The sequence below is a fragment of the Callithrix jacchus genome, chromosome 7 (genome assembly GCF_049354715.1).
Source record: "Callithrix jacchus isolate 240 chromosome 7, calJac240_pri, whole genome shotgun sequence".
Classification (NCBI taxonomy): domain Eukaryota; kingdom Metazoa; phylum Chordata; class Mammalia; order Primates; family Cebidae; genus Callithrix; species Callithrix jacchus.
Genome location: NC_133508.1, coordinates 87,483,265 through 87,500,177, shown reverse-complemented (window position 1 = coordinate 87,500,177; position 16,913 = coordinate 87,483,265). Strand labels below are relative to the sequence as shown.

General features: G+C 41.4%; 1 protein-coding gene and 1 pseudogene across 10 annotated transcripts in view; one reads left to right on the top strand and one right to left on the bottom strand.

The window, feature by feature from the left end:
- FAF1 (Fas associated factor 1) overlaps positions 1-16,913 on the top strand; it is a 569,750-nt gene that overhangs the window by 332,880 nt on the left and 219,957 nt on the right. The window lies entirely within an intron of this gene.
- Positions 14,252-16,913, bottom strand: part of LOC103794426 (18S rRNA (guanine-N(7))-methyltransferase pseudogene) — a 48,547-nt pseudogene continuing 45,885 nt past the window's right edge.

Here is a 16,913-nt window from a genome sequence, read left to right as displayed (position 1 = left end):
TGATTAGAATTATTGGCTGGTCATCTATGGCTAAGGATAGGGAAATGTTCTTGGTTTTCTTCTGGTTTTTGTTGTTTTTCTTGCTTGGGTGAGAAATTTGATAGAAAATGTGCTACATTTATTTTTACAAAAATGAAAGAGTATTGTTTATACATGATGGTCTACTGTTTACCTGAGGAGGCGTGTAGAAAACAGAAATCTTAGTATTGTCTAAGAACTTGTTACAAGAAAAAACAATATTAATAGAAGAAAATAATTAAAACCTGAGCATGTCATTAAATTCTCTGAGCTTTAATTTTCTCATCCATTTGCAGAACTATTATGAAGATACGTGATAATATAAGTATAGTACCTGGCTCATAGTAGACACTCAGTAAATGAGAGTCAATATTGTAATTAAGGTAACTTAAAAATGTTATAATTACAGATTACAATTACAGGCAAGAATTGGCTGGTTTAAATGAAGTGGTGTCTGAGATTTGCTTCAGAATAAACTGTGTGTGGCAGATTGAGTGATGCTAGAACTAATTTAGATTAGGCATCTATCGAATCTGGGTGATGTTGTATATTGGGTTTATTATACTATTCTCTCAACTTTTGTATATGTTTGAAAATTTTCATAATAAAAAGCTTAAAGCAAAAATAATTGTCTTGTTTAAGAGCAGGGACATAAGATAATAGAGAAACTCTGGAAATGTGGGGCTTCACAGGGTTGGAAAAGCCGACTGCTTTTGCACCCCACTCTTGTAGAAACCAGACTGAAATTCGCTTATCAGGTACAAGTTCCAAGAGTGATAGGCAAAGTCAATGAAATATGATCAGTTCTTCTGTCTGTAAATAGTGCCTTGTACATTTTAGGTGCTATTCATTGAATTGAGTCGGCATGGTCTTTTATGAGACTCACATTTTAATCATTTTTATAATATATAATTTTTTTGTCAAAGAGTTGTCATGCAGTTTAATTACTATAGGAAAATATGGAAAGCAGCTAAAACTGTTTGTTTCCAAGACTGTAATGCTACTTGGTTCTCTGAAGTCATAGCAAACACAAGAGGGAATCCCCATTAAGAGGCTTGATTCTTTTAGCCTCATTATTCCCATTTGCACCTTGTCCCAGAACCTGTGAAGTGGTGCCTGCCCACACCTCCCCAGAGCAAATGTTGCTGCATTGGCAGGATGTTGCCTTGAGCTTGCATGATTTGATACAACAAAGATGTTTAGGGCCAGGCTGCTTTTAACTGATGCCACGGCAGATTCACTAGCTCCAGTGCTTGAATTTAGCCAATAATGGCTTATAACAAGTATTCCGAGGAGATCCTGGCCAAATAATATGTCATGAAACCTTTCTTTCATTATGAGTATAAAAACTCTTAAAGCTGGTACTTGTAGTGTATATTTCTTGCAGGCAGTGGTGTCTTTATACTTACTGAAATCATTCAAGTGGAGGCATCTGCTACAAAACAAAATAGTCTTCACAGCTTAGGGCATGAATTGGGTACAGCTGAGAAATGTCAGCTGTGTAAACAGCCTGAAATGTGTTACCAACAAAAATATAATTAATTTCTTTCCAAGACAATGTGCCATAACGTAATACTTAGAATGGTTTAACTTTCAGAGAAAGCACCTGAACATTTGCTTCCTAGTGCCAGAGTAGAGGACTGGTTATAAAGGTCATTAAAATTGAGGTTATTTTGTACTTTTACTGGTCAGTTGCTGAAATTTGTATTTTGAATATACAGTAGCCTTAGATATCATTGGGTTCTATGAATTTATGAAAATATCATAGATCAAGAAGTGAATGGATTTGGGGTGATGAAAATGTTCTAAAATTACGGTGGTAAAGGTTGCACATGTCTAAATTTTTTTAAAAATAATTGAACATTTAAAATGAGTGAATTTTATGGCATGTAAATTATCCCTCAGTGAAGCTATTTTTTAAAAAAAGAAGTTAATGAACTAAATTAAAATACTTTCCCACTTACATTTTATCTTGCATGACAAATACTTTGAAATAGCGCAAGAGGCGTTTTGTTCAGTACACTTCTCATTAACCTTTGACTTACCCAACAGGACAAAGAAACAGACCTCTTGTAATCAGATTCTTTTATAATCTTGAGTCTCTTATGAACCTAATAGACTTCAGTCTCGGACATTTTCAGGCTACTGAGTGAAGTCAGTGATCATGTACAACATTGTCGCCCATCTCCCTTCAGAGTTAACATATTTTCTTGCTTGTAGTTGTACTCTAATAGGGTATGGGATACTGTATGAACTATCAGTAACTCAGTTCCTTTTGTACTCTTTTCATCAGGGAAATAGGTATCTAAAGCCTCACCAGTAGGAAAATGTTTTCATGCTGTGACAATTCAGCTGTGAAAACAAGGAGTTACAAGTAGGCAAAATCTCATTTTACACTTGAACAAGGAAGCTCTTGGTTTCTAGAGAGTAGAAATAATTTTAACACTGGGAATTATGTTTAGACACCTTATTATAATGCAGACAATATGAATACATATAGTTCTTTTTAAATTCCAGGATTTAATAATGCTTATACAATTAAAACTCTTTCAGTTTTTTGTTTTGTTTTGTTTTTATTTTTTGTTTTTTGCTTTTTTTTTGAGACAGAGTCTTGCTCAGTCACCCAGGCTTGAGTGCAGTGGTGTGATCTCAGCTCACTGCAGCCTCCACCTCCTGGTTCAAGCAATTCTGCTTCAGACTCCCAAGTAGCTGAAACTACAGGCGTGTGCTACCACACCTGGCTAATTTTTGTATTTTAGTAGAGACAGAGTTTCGCCATAGGCTGGTTTCAAACTCCTGACCTTGTGATCTGCCCGCCGCAACCTCCTAAAGTACTGGGACAACAGATGTGAGCCACCGCACCTGGACATTTTTTATTTTTATTTTATTTTATTTAATAATTTTTTTTTCTGAGCTGGAGTCTCACTCTGTTGCCAGGCTGGAGTGCAATGGCGCGATCTTGGCTCACTACAACCTCCGCCTCCCGGGTTTAAGCAATTCTCCTGTCTCCGCCTCCTGAGTTCAAGCAATTCTCCTGTCTCAGCCTCCCGAGTAGCTGGGACTACAGGCGCGTGCCACCATGCCCAGCTAATTTTTGCATTTTTAGTAGAGATGAGGTTTTACCATGTTGGCCAGCATGGTCTTGATCTCTTGACCTCGTGATCTGCCCTCCTCGGCCTCCCAAAGTGCTGGGATTACAAGTGTGAGCCACCACACCCTGCCTCTGATTTTTATTTTATTTTATTTATTGAGACAGAGTCTCACTCTGTCACCCAGGCTGGAGTGCAGTGGCGAGATCTCAGCTGACTGTAACCTCCGCCTCCCAGGTTCAAGTGATTTTTATGCCTCAGCCTCTGGAGTAGCTGGGATTATAGGCGTGTACCACCATGCCTGGCTAATTTTTGTATTTTTTTGAGATGGAGTCTCATTCTATCACCAGGCCAGAATGCAGTGGCACGATTTTGGCTCACTGCAGCCTCCGCCTCCGGGGTTCAAGCGAGTCTCCTGCCTCAGCCTCCTGAGTAGTACGGGCATGTGCCACCACGCCCAGGTAATTTTTGTATTTTTTAGTGGAGATGGGGTTTCACCACGTTGGCCAGGATGGTCTCGGTCTCCTGACCTTGTGATTCGCCTGCCTCGGCCTCCCAAAGTGCTGGGATTACAGGTATGCGCCACTGTGCCTGTCTTTTAATTTTTGTATTTTTAGTAGAGACAGGGTTTTGCCATGTTGGTCAGGCTGCTCTGGAACTCCTGGCCTCAAGTGATCCACCTGCCTAGGCCTCCCAAAGTGCTGGAATTACACTGCACCCAGTCAACTCTTTCAGTTTAAATACCTCTTTTTTTTTTAATTGTGCTCTCTCCCCACCCCACTTTTAAATAGAAATGAATCTGAATGAGAAAATGTCATCTGTTTTGATCCTTGGGATAGAACTCATGTTCTTCTATGATTTCTCCCTGAAGCCTTGTGTTTAGCAGCTGTCAAATTGTGGACATTCTCCTGATACCGGACCCAAGCTCCCACTTTACAGGATCTACTCTTTGCAAAATACAGACTATTACAGTTACCACGGACTTACCACACTGTAGTTACTAAGTAAACTTTCAAGCCTCTATTACGGTCATTCTGTTCCCTGCTGCAAAGTTAATATTTCCAAAGTATAACATGAATCACATTCAGCCTTACTTACTTATGTTTAATGACTCGATTGTGTATAGATTTTTTTTTAAGTAGAGACGGGGTGATGGGGTTTCTCCATGTTGGTCAGGCTGGTCTCAAACTCCCGACCTTAGGTGATCTGCCTGCCTTGGTCTCCTAACGTGCTGGGATTACAGGCTTGAGCCACCACGCCCAGCCAGTTATATAGAGATTTTTTTTTTTTTTTCCAAATTTAGACAGGGTTTCACCATGTTGGTCAGGCTGGTCTTGAACTCCTGACCTCAGGTGATCCACCCACCTTGGCCTCCAAAGTGCTTGGATTACAGGCGTGAGCTACCACGCCCAGCTTATGTACAGATTTTTATGCTAGCATTCAAAACCCTTCATTATTTAGTCTGAAACTTCCCTTCCAGGTTTGTTTTCCCATACAGGCTCTGAGTAAATGCTTGATAAATATTTGTTGAATATTACACCATATATGTCTCAGCTTTAGCTAAATACTTACCTATTTTTCAAATATACTTGGTACTCTCCCACTTTGTCATTTAATCATACTCTTCCACCTAGAATACCTGCAACAATTATCTCCTTTCTTCAAGACCTTTAAGAAACCCTGCCTGTGTCCTTCCCATGGTCCCTTTGCCAAACCTTTTAGAAATTCATTTATAGTTCTCTTCTTCTACTTAAATTCTGTTCACTTTTTTCTTAGTTTGTTCTTTATTTTCTTCATTTCTCTCTTCCTTCCTCCTCTCTGGGTTCATCTGAGTCACTACAAGCAACTTAACGTCTGTGGGTCTCAGTCTCTATAACTGTCAATCAAGGATAATTACTCATAGAGTTATTGCAAAGATTAAAGAATCAATAGCTACATGAATAGTTACTGCTAGGTTTATTTTGAAGATTGAAGTAGTATGTACTAGAAAGAATGCCTTAACATAATTGACCATTGGCTATTATTGTTTCTTTAAATTCATCTATGTGTTCATTCACTTGACATTTGTGGAACAACGCTGTTAAAAGAAAACTTAAGACAAATTAAATTTAATGGAGTTTAATTGAACAACAACAAAAAAAAATGAGTGACAAATTGGGCAGCCCCCTGAATCATAGCAGATTCAGAGAGACTCCAGGAATGCCTTACGGTTAGAACAAATTTATAGACAAAAAAAGGAAAGTGACATACAGAAAGAAGTGAGGTACAGAAACAGCTGTATTGGTTACAGGTTGGTATTTGCCTTATTTGGACACGGTTGGAACATTCAGCAGTGTATCAGTGATTGAAGTCTGGCTGCTGAGATTGGCCAAGACTCAACTATTATTATAGGCATATACTTATAAGTTAGGTTTTCAGTCTTATCTACCTATTAAGTTAGATTAAGCTTCCTCCATCAGGACTCAAATCTAGAAGTACAGAGCTCTTGGCTGGGCGTGGTGGCTCATGCCCGTAATCCCAGCAATTTGGGAGTCTGAGGCAGGTGCATTGCATAAGATCAGGAGTTTGAGACTAGCCTGGCCAACATGGCAAAACCCTGTCTCTACTAAAAATACAAAAAAATCAGCTGGGTGTGGTGGCATACACATGTGATCCCAGCTACTCACGAGGCTGAGACATAAAAATTGCTTGAACCCAGGAGGCGGAGGAGGTTGCAGTGAGTAGAGAATGTGTCACTGGACTCCAGTCTGGGTGGCAGAGCAAGACTCTCAAAAGAAAGAAGAAATACAAAGTCCTTCTCAGGTCATACTTAGTTCTCTTTAACTTTTACAGGCCAGTAACTGTGCTGGCCCTTAAAGTTGCAAGGGTAAGATCTTGCTTCTCAGAGATTGATGAGTTTAGTAGGAGACATATGTAAATAAACAATTACAACTCAAATATATAAATGCAAGGGGATCACAGAAGAGGGAACAATCAATTTTGCTAACAATTAGTGGTAATGAAAAAATGACTTCTCAGAGAAAGGAACATTTGATTACATTTTAATTTGTATACTTACATTCCTCCTTTTATAAATTATAAGCATTAGAAGAACTGTTGTCAGGCATGGTGGCTCTTGCCTGTAATCACAGTACTTTGGGAGGCCAAGGTGGGCAGATCACCTGAGGTCAGGAGTTCGAGACCAGCCTGGCTAACATGGTAAAGCCCCATTTCTAATAAAAATACAAAAAACTAGCTGGGCGTGGCGGCATGTGCCTGTAATCCCAGCTACCAGGGAGGCTGAGGCAAGAGAATCCCTGGAACCCGGGAGGCAGAGGTTGCAGTGAGCTGAGATCACACCATTGCGTTCCAGCTTGGGAAATAACAGTTGGGAAAAAACTCCAACTCAAAAAAAAAAAAAAAGGCCGGGCACGGTGGCTCACACCTGTAATCCCAGCACTTTGGGAGGCTGAAGTGGGTGGATCACGTGGTCGAGTTCAAGACCAATCTGGCCAACATAGTGAAGCTCCCTCTCTACTAAAAATACAAAAATTAGCTGGGAGTGGTGGTGGGTGCCTGTAGTCCCAGCTATTCAGGAGGCTGAGGCAGGAGAATCGCTTGAGCCTGGAAGGTGGAGGTTGCAGTGAGCTGAGATTATACCACTGCACTCCAGCCTAGCACAGGCGACAGAGTGAGACTCCATCTCAAAAAAAACAAAAAAACAAAAAAACAAAACAAAACCTGTCTACTGTCTTCTTCACATTGTATCAAATGTGTGTTTTATGCATTTATTTAAATGTCATTCATTTATTTAAATTGTTTAATGCTCCAGTAGGTTGACATCTATGGCAATAAGCAACTAAAGGATTGATTTGTATGATTACAGTAGCTTGATAAACTTTTTGATAATCAGATTATTTTATTTCTAATAAAAATTAAATTATCAAAACTAAGTATTTTATAGCAACAAGTAGAGAATAACAGATTTAAGAGTGTGTGGAACTACACTGTAAGCGATTTTTGCCAGAGTGTGTGTGTGTGTGTGTGTTATATGTGTATGGGTGGGAGGTAGAGGAAATGGAAGTGGGGGATAATGCAAATGAGCAGACCAGTTCAAGTTCATTGAATCCCAGCATTACTATTATTTAAATGTTAATGTTTGAGCTTCAGTTTCTTTATCTACAAAATGGAGATGATATTAACACACTTGAAAGCCTATTGTGATGATTACAAGGGGTTAACGTATTATTAGCTTGGACCATATGAAATTGCCATTTTTTAAGGGACAAAAATGGTTGCATATTGGAAGTTTAGTATGGTTATATCTAATATGTAAAGCACTTAATATAATGCCGGGGTTGACAGTTATGACTGTGAGCTCAAATCTTACTCAGCATATGTTTTTGTCAGTAATGTTTTCTTAGAACACATTCACACTGATTTCTTTCTTTCTTTTTTTTTTTTTTGAGACAGAGGCTTGCTCTGTCACCCAGGCTGTAGTGCAGTGGCTCAGTCTCTGCTCACTGCAACCTCTGTCTTCTAGATTCAAGCAATTCTGCCTCAGCCTCCTGAGTAGTTAGGACAACAGGCGTGTGCAACCACACCCGGCTAATTTTTGTATTTTTAATAGAGATGGGGTTTCACCATGTTGGCCAGGTTGGCCTCAACCTCCTGACCTCAAGTGATCCACCCACCTCTGTTTCCCAAAATGCTGGGATTACAGGTGTGAACCACTGCACCCCGCCACACCGATTTCTTAATGTATGTACTGTGCCACAGCTGTTTTCACACTATAAGCAGGGATGTATAGTTGCAAACAAAGCCCATATGGCCCTGAAAGCCTGAAATATCTACTGTCTGGCCCTTTACGGAGAAAGTTTGCCAACCCCTAGTGTAATGTCTGGCATTTAGTAGGCATTCAACAAACATTAACTCTCTTTCCCTTGAGTAAGCACCTTCTTTATATTGCATACACATGCAGAATCAGAAGCATTCTTTGAATAGCTTCAGGGTCATCTTATACTATTTAAATTACTTTGTTAGCCTGTCCTAGGGCAGACAGATTCAGGCAATCTTTGGACATTTTCACTGACTTTTTCTTTATTTGGGAAGGTCATGGATAATGTTGCTTCTGATGTTGGTGAGACTCAGTAGCTTCAGAGGGTTCATTGCCCTTGTCAACATATAGAGTCTTTTGCAAATAACACAGGCAAAGACTAAACAGATGGAAAGAACAGCTTTGAAAGCAATAGAAGAAAGTTTGGGTTTAAAAGGAAAGAAAAGTTGTGAAACGAACTCTATTCTGAACAAGAGTGGGAAGTTTGGGAGTGTGGATGAAACACTCAAGGGAAATGTTCACTCAGTAAATATGAGGAAGAATGCATGGAAGCAAGACATCCCCCAGTTGGAAACTTACAAGCACTAAGATCTGATGCTTTGGGTCCTGATTTCAGTTTATTAAAATCCCAAACTTGTAGACTGCTACTTCTGCCCATGAAGGGATAACTGCTTTGGGATTTTCCCTCTCTCTGTAAACAACTACAAGACAGGATAAAATACATAAAACAACTGTTTTCAGATATTAGCCAACAGGCAATTCAGTACTCTGAAGAAGGAAACAAGAGTCCTATGAGAGTCTTAAATTCTGCCTGGAGGCAACTTCCGGATCCCATGGCAGGAAAGAGAAAGTAAAACAGGACTTGGTGTTTCTTTTTGTTGAAGGACAGAGATTGGAGTTTTGGGAGGCTTCAGCAGCTAGATTTTGCAAAGCAGACTACTGGCAGAAGAAAATCTCCAGAAATCTGCATAGGGTTCCCCAAGTCTTTAGTCTGTATATGCATAGGGTAAAATTCCAGGAGGCTAGGCAAAGAAAAATTGTCAGGAAAAAGAACAGTTAACTGGGAGCTATAAGGTAAACCATGCCCAGAGTTTACACAAAACTAAAATTACTTCAAGTAATTACTATACATTGTAGAGACACCTCAGTGAATACACAGGGCATTCAGTAGCTATCTTCAGAAGAGTTGCACCTTAGTGGAGTGGATAAATTGGCCCTAGAGTGAAGGCTACTCTAGGACTTCTATTTTTAAAAGCTTAAAAATGGCCAAGCTTTGTGGCTCATGCCTGTAACCCAGCAATTTGGGAGGCCGAGGCAGGTGGATCACCTGAGGTCAGGAGTTTGAGACCAGCCTGACCAACGTGGAAAAACTCCATCTCTATTAAAAATACAAAACTAGCCAGGTGTGGTGGTACATGCCTGTAATCCCAACTACTTCGGAAGCTGAGACAGGAGAATCACTTTAACCTGGGAGGCGGAGGTTGTGGTGATCTGAGATTGCACCATTGCACTCCATCCTGGGCACCAAGAATGAAACTCCATTTCAAAAAAAAGCTTAAAACAAGCCTCAATAACGAATAAGCCGATCAGTAACTCCCTCTAAAAACAAAGTCTAGCATCCAATCAAAAGCAGGAAAGAAATCAGTCAAAAGAGACAGATGTGGAAGTTACTTAGATAATGAAATTGGCAGACATAGACTTTAAAGTAGCTGTGATAGGCTGGGTGCTGTGTCTCACGCCTGTAATCTGTAATCCCAGTACTTTGGGAGGCCGAGGAGGGAAGATCATGAGGTCAGTTGATCAAGACCACCCCGGCAACATGGCAAAACCCCGTCTCTACTAAAAAATACAAAAATTAACTGGGTGTGGTGGCGCGCGCCTGTAGTCCCAGATACTCCGGAGGCTGAGGCAGGAGAATTGCTTGAATCCAGGAGGCTGAGGTTGCAGTGAGCCAAGATTGCATCACTGCGCCCCAGCCTGGCACCTGGTGACAGAGTGAGACTGTCTCAAAAAAAAAAAGTAGCTGTTATAAATGCTATGAATGTGCTCAAGGATTTAAGTGAAAACATAAGCAGTCATAAAATATATAAAAGGGAAGAAATAAATTATAAAAGAGAGCAAAAATATCATGGCAAGGCACGGGGAAGGGGGTGGGGTGGTTATGGCTCATGCTTGTAATCCTAGCACTCTGGGAGGCTGAGGTGGGTGGATCACTTAAACTCAGGAGTTTGAGACCAGCCTGGCCAATATATTGAAACCCAGCTCTACTAAAAGTACAAAAATTATCCAGTCATGGCGGCACATGCTTGTAGTCCCAGATACTCAGGAGGTTGAAACAGGATAATCCCTTGAATCCAGGAGGCAGAGGTTGCAGTGAGCTGAGATTGTGCCACTGCACTCCAGCCTGGGTGACAGAGTGAGACTGTGTCTCAAAATAAAACATTTTTCTTTAAAGAACAAAGTAACACTTTTAGAGATAATATAGTATCTGAAGTACAAATTTTACTGGATGGGATGAATAACAGCTTAGATAGTGCCAAAGAAAAGATTAGTGAACTTAAGATACAGCAACAGAAACAGTCCAAACTGAAGCACAGAGAGGAAAAAATAATGAATGAACAAAGTATCAGTGACCTCTGGGACAAAATCAGTTATTAAACATACCTGCAAGTGGAGTTGTAGAAGAAGAAGATTGATGGAGGGAAGAGGTCAAAGAGAAAAAAAAAATGAAGAAATAGGCTGGGCATGGTAGCTCATGCCTGTAATCCCAGCACTTTGGGAGACTGAGGCAGGCAGATCACGAGGTCAGGAGTTTGAGACCAGGCTGGCCAACACGGTGAAACCCCATCTCTACTAAAAGTACAAAAATTAGCCTGGCATGGTGGCACTTACCTGTAATACTAGCTACTCAGGAGGCTGAGGCAGGAGACTTGCTTGAACCTGGGAGGCAGATGTTGGCAGTGAGCTGAGATCGTGCCACTGCACTCTAGCCTGGGTGACAGAGCCAGATTCCACCCAGGGAAAAAAATATTTTTTGAAGAAGAAATAGTGCCTTAAGTTTTTGGTTATATTTATGAAAACTGTAAACTCATCAATCCAAAAAGTTCAGTAAACTCAAAGAAGGCTGTACAAAGAATTTCACACTGAAAGTGTGTCATAATTAAATTGCTAAAAACCAGTGAAAAAGAGAAATATATCAAAACAGAACTTTAAAACATACATTACACACAGGGGAACAAATATAGAATCTTTAGATTTCTTATCAGAAAAAAAATGCAAGTCTGGTGCAATGCTTCCTGCCTGTAATCCCAGCTAGTCTGGAAGCTCAGGTGAGAAGATTGCTTGAAGCTGGGAGTTCAAAAGCAACTTGGGCACTGTAGCAAGATCCTGGCTCTATTAAAAAAAGGTGGCTCACGCCTGTAATCCCAACACTTTGGAAGGCTGAGGTGGGTGGATCAGGAGGTCAGGAGATCAAGACCATCCTGGCTAACACGGTGAAACCCCATCTCTACTAAAAATACAAAAATTAGCTGAATGTGGTGATGTGTGCCTGTAGTCTCAACTACTCTGGAGGCTAAGGCAGGAGAATCGTTTGAACCCAGGAGGTGGAGGTTGCAGTGAGCTGAGATTGCGCCACTGCACTCCAGCCTGGGAGACAGAGCAAGACTCCATCTTAAAAATAAAAATGCTGGACATGGTGGTGCATGCCTGTTTTCCCAATACTTGGGAGGCTGAGGTAGGAGGATCGCTTGAACCCAGGAGTTCTCGGCTACAGTGTGCTATGCTGGTCGGGTGTCCGCACTAAGTTTGGCATCAATATGGTAACCTCCCAGGAGCGGGGGACCACCAGGTTGCCTAAGGAAGGGTGAACTGGCCCAGGTCGGAAAGAAGAGTGGGTCAAAACTCCCATGCTGATCATTAGTGGGATCAGGCCTGTGAATAGCCACTGTACTCCAGCCTGGGCAACATAGCAAGACCCTGTCTCTTAAAAAAAAAAAAAGAAAAAAAAGGAGCAATGCAAGCCAGAAGACAATGGAATGACATTTTAAGGGGGCTGAAAGATTTTGTTTAAATTTCAAATCAGAATTTTATATCCAGTGAAAATAATCTTTGAAAATTGAGAGTGAGGCTGGGCTCAGTGGCTATGCCCTGTAACCTAGCCCTTTGGGAGGCTGAAGTGGGAGGATCACTTGAATCCAGCAGTTTGAGACCAGACTGGGCAACAAAGTGAGACCCCCATCTCTACAAAAAAAAAAAAAAAAGCTAGACATTGGTGATACATGCCTGTAGTCTGAGCTACACAGGAGGCTGAGGCAGGAGGATAGCCTGAGCCCAGGAATTCAAAGCTGCAGTGAACCATGATCATGCACTCCAGCCTGGGTGACAGAATGAGACCCTGTCTCAAAAATAAGAAAGAAAAAGAAAAAAAAAAAAAACCTGAAAGTAAAATAGAATTTTTCAGGTAAACAAAGACTAAATGAATTTAGTGCCAACAAACCTGAGTTACAAGAAATATTAAAGGAATTTCTTTAGGCGAAAGGAAAACTGCATTTTCCAGATACCAGATGGAAATTTGAATCTACAAAAAAAAAAAGAAGAGTGCCAAATGGGGTTAAATATAAAAGAGATATTTTTCTTTGTGCCTTTTTTTTTTTTTTTGAGACAGAGTCTCACTCCACTGCCAGTCTCCAGGCTGGAGTGCAGCGGTGCGATCTCAGCTCACTGCAACCTCCACCTCCCGGGTTCAAGCAATTCTCCTGCCTCAGCTTCCCAAGTAGCTGGGAGCCACCACACCCAGCTAATTTTTGTATTTTTAGTAGAGACAGGGTTTCACCAGGTTGGCCAGGATGGTCTCAATCTCTCGACCTCGTGATCTGCCTGCCTTGGCCTCCCAAAGTGCTGGGATTACAGGCGTGAGCCACTGCGCCCGGCTTTCCTTGTGCTTTTAACTTTCTAAAGATGATTTTTAAATTATTTTTTCAAATTTAATGTAAATTCAGGAGGGTACATGTACAGGTTTGTTACAAGGGAGGTTTGGAGCTGAATTGAACTCATCACTCACATAGTGAGCATAGTATCCTGTAGGTGGTTTTTCAAACCTTATCTCTCTCCCTCCCTACACTTGTAGACCCCAGTGTCTATTGTTCCCATTAAAAGATAAATTTTAAGGAAAAGATTAATAAGCAATATGGACTTTTTAACATATGTAGAAGTAAAACGTTTAACAACAGTAGCACAAAAAAAAATGGAAGTGTACTGTTAGTGTTACTACATTATACATGAAATTGTATACTGTTTTATTTTTATTTATTTATTATTTTTTGAGATGGAGTTAACGCTGTTGTTTCCCAGGCTAGAGCGCAATGGCACAATCTCGGCTCACAGCAATCTCCACCTCCCAGATTCAAGCCATTCTCCTGCCTCATCCTCCCGAGTAGCTGGTATTACAGATGTCCACTACCACGCCTGGCTAATTTTTGTATTTTTTGTACAGATTTTTTGAATTTGTACAGATGGGGTTTCACCATGTTGGTCTGGCTGGTCTCAAACTCCTGACCTTGTGATCTGCCTGCCTCGGCCTCCCAAAGTGCTGGGATTATGCCTGGGATTACAGGCGTAATCCCAGCCACTGTGCCCATCCAAAGCTGTATAATGTTAAAGGTAATCTGTTAGGTTAATAATGCATGTTGTAAACCTTAGAGCCACCACTAAAGAAATAATAATAAGAAATATAGCTAAAAAGCCATTAAAAGAAATAAAACACAATGCTGAAAAAAAGTACAAAAGAAAACAGAAAAAAGGTTGGGTGAGGTGGCTCACGCCTATAATCTCAGCACTTTGGGAGGCTGAGGTGGGCAGATCACCTGAGGTCAGGAGTTTAAGACCAGCCTTGCCAACATGGTGAGACCCCATCTTTAAAATAAAAAAAAGTTATATTGACTATGTGACACCAGAAAAGATACAGAAGAAGGAATTTTTTTGTTTGTTTTCCACAAAAGGAATTTTTATTTCTTGCTTTTAAACAAAATAAGATGCTCTCAGAGCTTCACCCCTGCCCCCTCTCCACTATGTTGTCCAGCAGGTCTCAAACTCCTGGCCTCAAATGATTCTCCCACCTCAGCCTCCCAGGGTGCTGGGATTACGACGTGAGCCACCACACCCGGCCCAGAGAACTTTTTTTTACTGTAGAAAACATTTTTAGAACATTAGAACTTCTTAAAAAAAAAAAACAGAATGTTAGAACTTCTCTAAAATACTGCTTTGTCAGCAGAACACTTTGATATAGAAAGCTGCAGAGGCAAGTGCCTGTCCAGAACCACGTGGTAACTTAGAAGCAGGGAGTGGCCAGTATACCAAATGTCGCATCTGACTTCCTGCCCTGGGGCCCATGCCACTCATTCTTCTCCAGCATTCATGCCCGGCTCTTCCTTACCACTCCTGCCTCGAAATCCTGAATGGGACCCTCTCATAGGTGAACATGGACCCCCTGGGCTCATCTTTACGCTGATTTTCACTTAGCCCCTCTGGGATAAACGTCAAAGGCCCAGAAAACAAGCAGAGGTAGAACTTCTTTCCTTTGGCACTGGCGGGGTAGTCTACCACCATGCCACCGGAGGAGCCCGCCTTTGTCGCCTGTGTTGTGATCAGCCCCTACAAGCTCTGAGTTCTCAGGTTATAGCTGCAAGACAGCTTGGGATCCCTGGACAAGAACAGAAAAAAGAGAAGCTAAAAAGCAGTACAGGTGCTTGACAGGATATTCAGATTTCTTGTTAGCATTACAGAACCACTGCACAGCAGAAATGCTGCTGCAACCATCAGATATGCCTAGCTTGAAATGGATGCCCTGGCCCATGTCCCCCAAAAGCAGGTCTCCCTCTATATCTCAGTCCACGGCCTTATACTGCATGGCAGGGCTGATATCCAGGCCCACCCAATAGTGCCCTTCATCTGAGAGAGAACCTTCACTCAGCCCAGTGCCACAGCCAGTATCCAGCAGGTAACAGGGCTTATTCTCTGGCAGATAAAGAAGCTCCAATGCTCGCCCAGCCATCCTGATCTGGAAATCAAAGCATCTGTGAGTTGGGAATGTATTTCCAGGCTTTTTTTTTTTTCTTGTCATAAAACAGCTCCAGGGGTCTGCCATGCTCCAGCCACCAGCCGCAGGACACCTCAGCTGCAGGCCTACTGTTTTTGTTTGTTTGTTTGTTTGTTTGTTTTGAGACAGAGTTTTGCTTTGTGGCCCAGGCTGGATTGCAGTGGCACAATCTCAGCTCACTGCAACCTCCGCCTCCTGGGTTCAAGCAATTCTTGTGCCTCAGCCTCCTGTGTAGCTGGGATTACAGGCATCCACCACCATGCCCGGCTGATTTTTTTTTTTTTTTTTTTGTATTTCAGTAGAGACGGGGTTTCACCATGTCTCCCAGGCTGGTCTTGAACTCCTGAGCTCAGGCAGTCCTCCTAAGCTCAGGCAGTCCTCCCATCTCTGCCTCCCAAAGTGCTAGGATTACAGGCGTGAGCCCCCACGCCCGGCCTGAGAAAGGAATATTATCAGGACTAAAAGGAGAGATTTTGTAATAAAGGTCATTTCATCAAGAAGAGAAAATGATCCTAAATGTGTATGTACCCAAAAACAATTTCAAAATATGCAAAGCCAAAACTGACACACAATTTCATTTTCCTGTCTGAGTAGTTTATAAAAAAATGATAGGTGAGAACATAGATTTGGCCAACATGATTAATCGGCTTTGCCTAATTTAAATTTGTAGACACTTCACCCAATAATATCAGAATACATATTCCTTTCAAGTATGCATGATGCATTTACCAAGATAGACTATAACCTGGACCATAAATATTTATTTATTGTCTCAATATATTTTAGAGGATTGCAATTAGTATTATCACTAACCAAACATAATTAAATTACATATTAATAACAGAATGATATCTGAAGCTCTTCAAATATTTGAAATAAAAAACATACTTTTAAAAAAAAATTCATGAGTCAGAAGGAATCACAGCAAAGACTGGAAACATGTTAAACTAAATGCAAATATAGCATATCAGGGCCTGGCATGGTGGCTCACGCCTGTAATTCCAGCACTTTGGGAGACTGAGGCAGGTGGATCACGAGGTCTAGAGATCGAGACCATCCTGGTCAACATGGTGAAACCCCGTCTCTACTAAAAATACAAAAAATTAGCTGGGCATGGTGGCGCGTGCCTGTAATCCCAGCTACTCAGGAGGCTGAGGCAGGAGAATTGCCTGAACCCAGGAGGCGGAGGTTGCGGTGAGCCGAGATTGCACCATTGCACTCCAGCCTGGGTAACAAGAGCGAAACTCTGTCTCAAAAAGAAAAAAAAAAAAAGAAAAGAAAATATAGCATATCACATCTGTGGTATTCAACTAAAACAGTGCTTAGAGGAGAATTTACAGTTTAAATGCTTATATTAGAAAAGGAGGTCCAATATCAATTTATAACCATCTGCCTGAAGAAGACAGAAAAAGAGGAGCAAACTAAATCCAAGTAGGTTAAATGACATAATAAAGATAAAAAGAAAATCAGGCCGGGCCTGGTGTCTCACACCTGTAATCCTAGCACTTTGGGAGGCTGAGGTGGGCAGATCACCTGAGGTTGGGAGTTTAAGACCAGCCTGCTCAACGTGGAGAAACTCTGCCTCTACTAAAAATACAAAATTAGCCAGGCTTGGTGGCACATGCCTGTAATCCCAGGTACTGGGGAGGGTGAGGCAGGAGAATCCCTTGAACCTTGGAGGTGGAGGTTGCAGTGAGCTGAGATCATGCCATTGCACTCCAGCTGGGGCAACAAGAGTGAAATTCTGTCTCAAAAAAAGAAAGAAAAAACAATCAGACCACGCATGGTGGCTCTGTAACCCCAGCACTTTGGGAGGCCAAGATGTGCGGATCACCTGAGTTCGGGAGTTTGAGATCTGTCTATCCAACGTGGAGAAACCCCATTTCTACTAAAA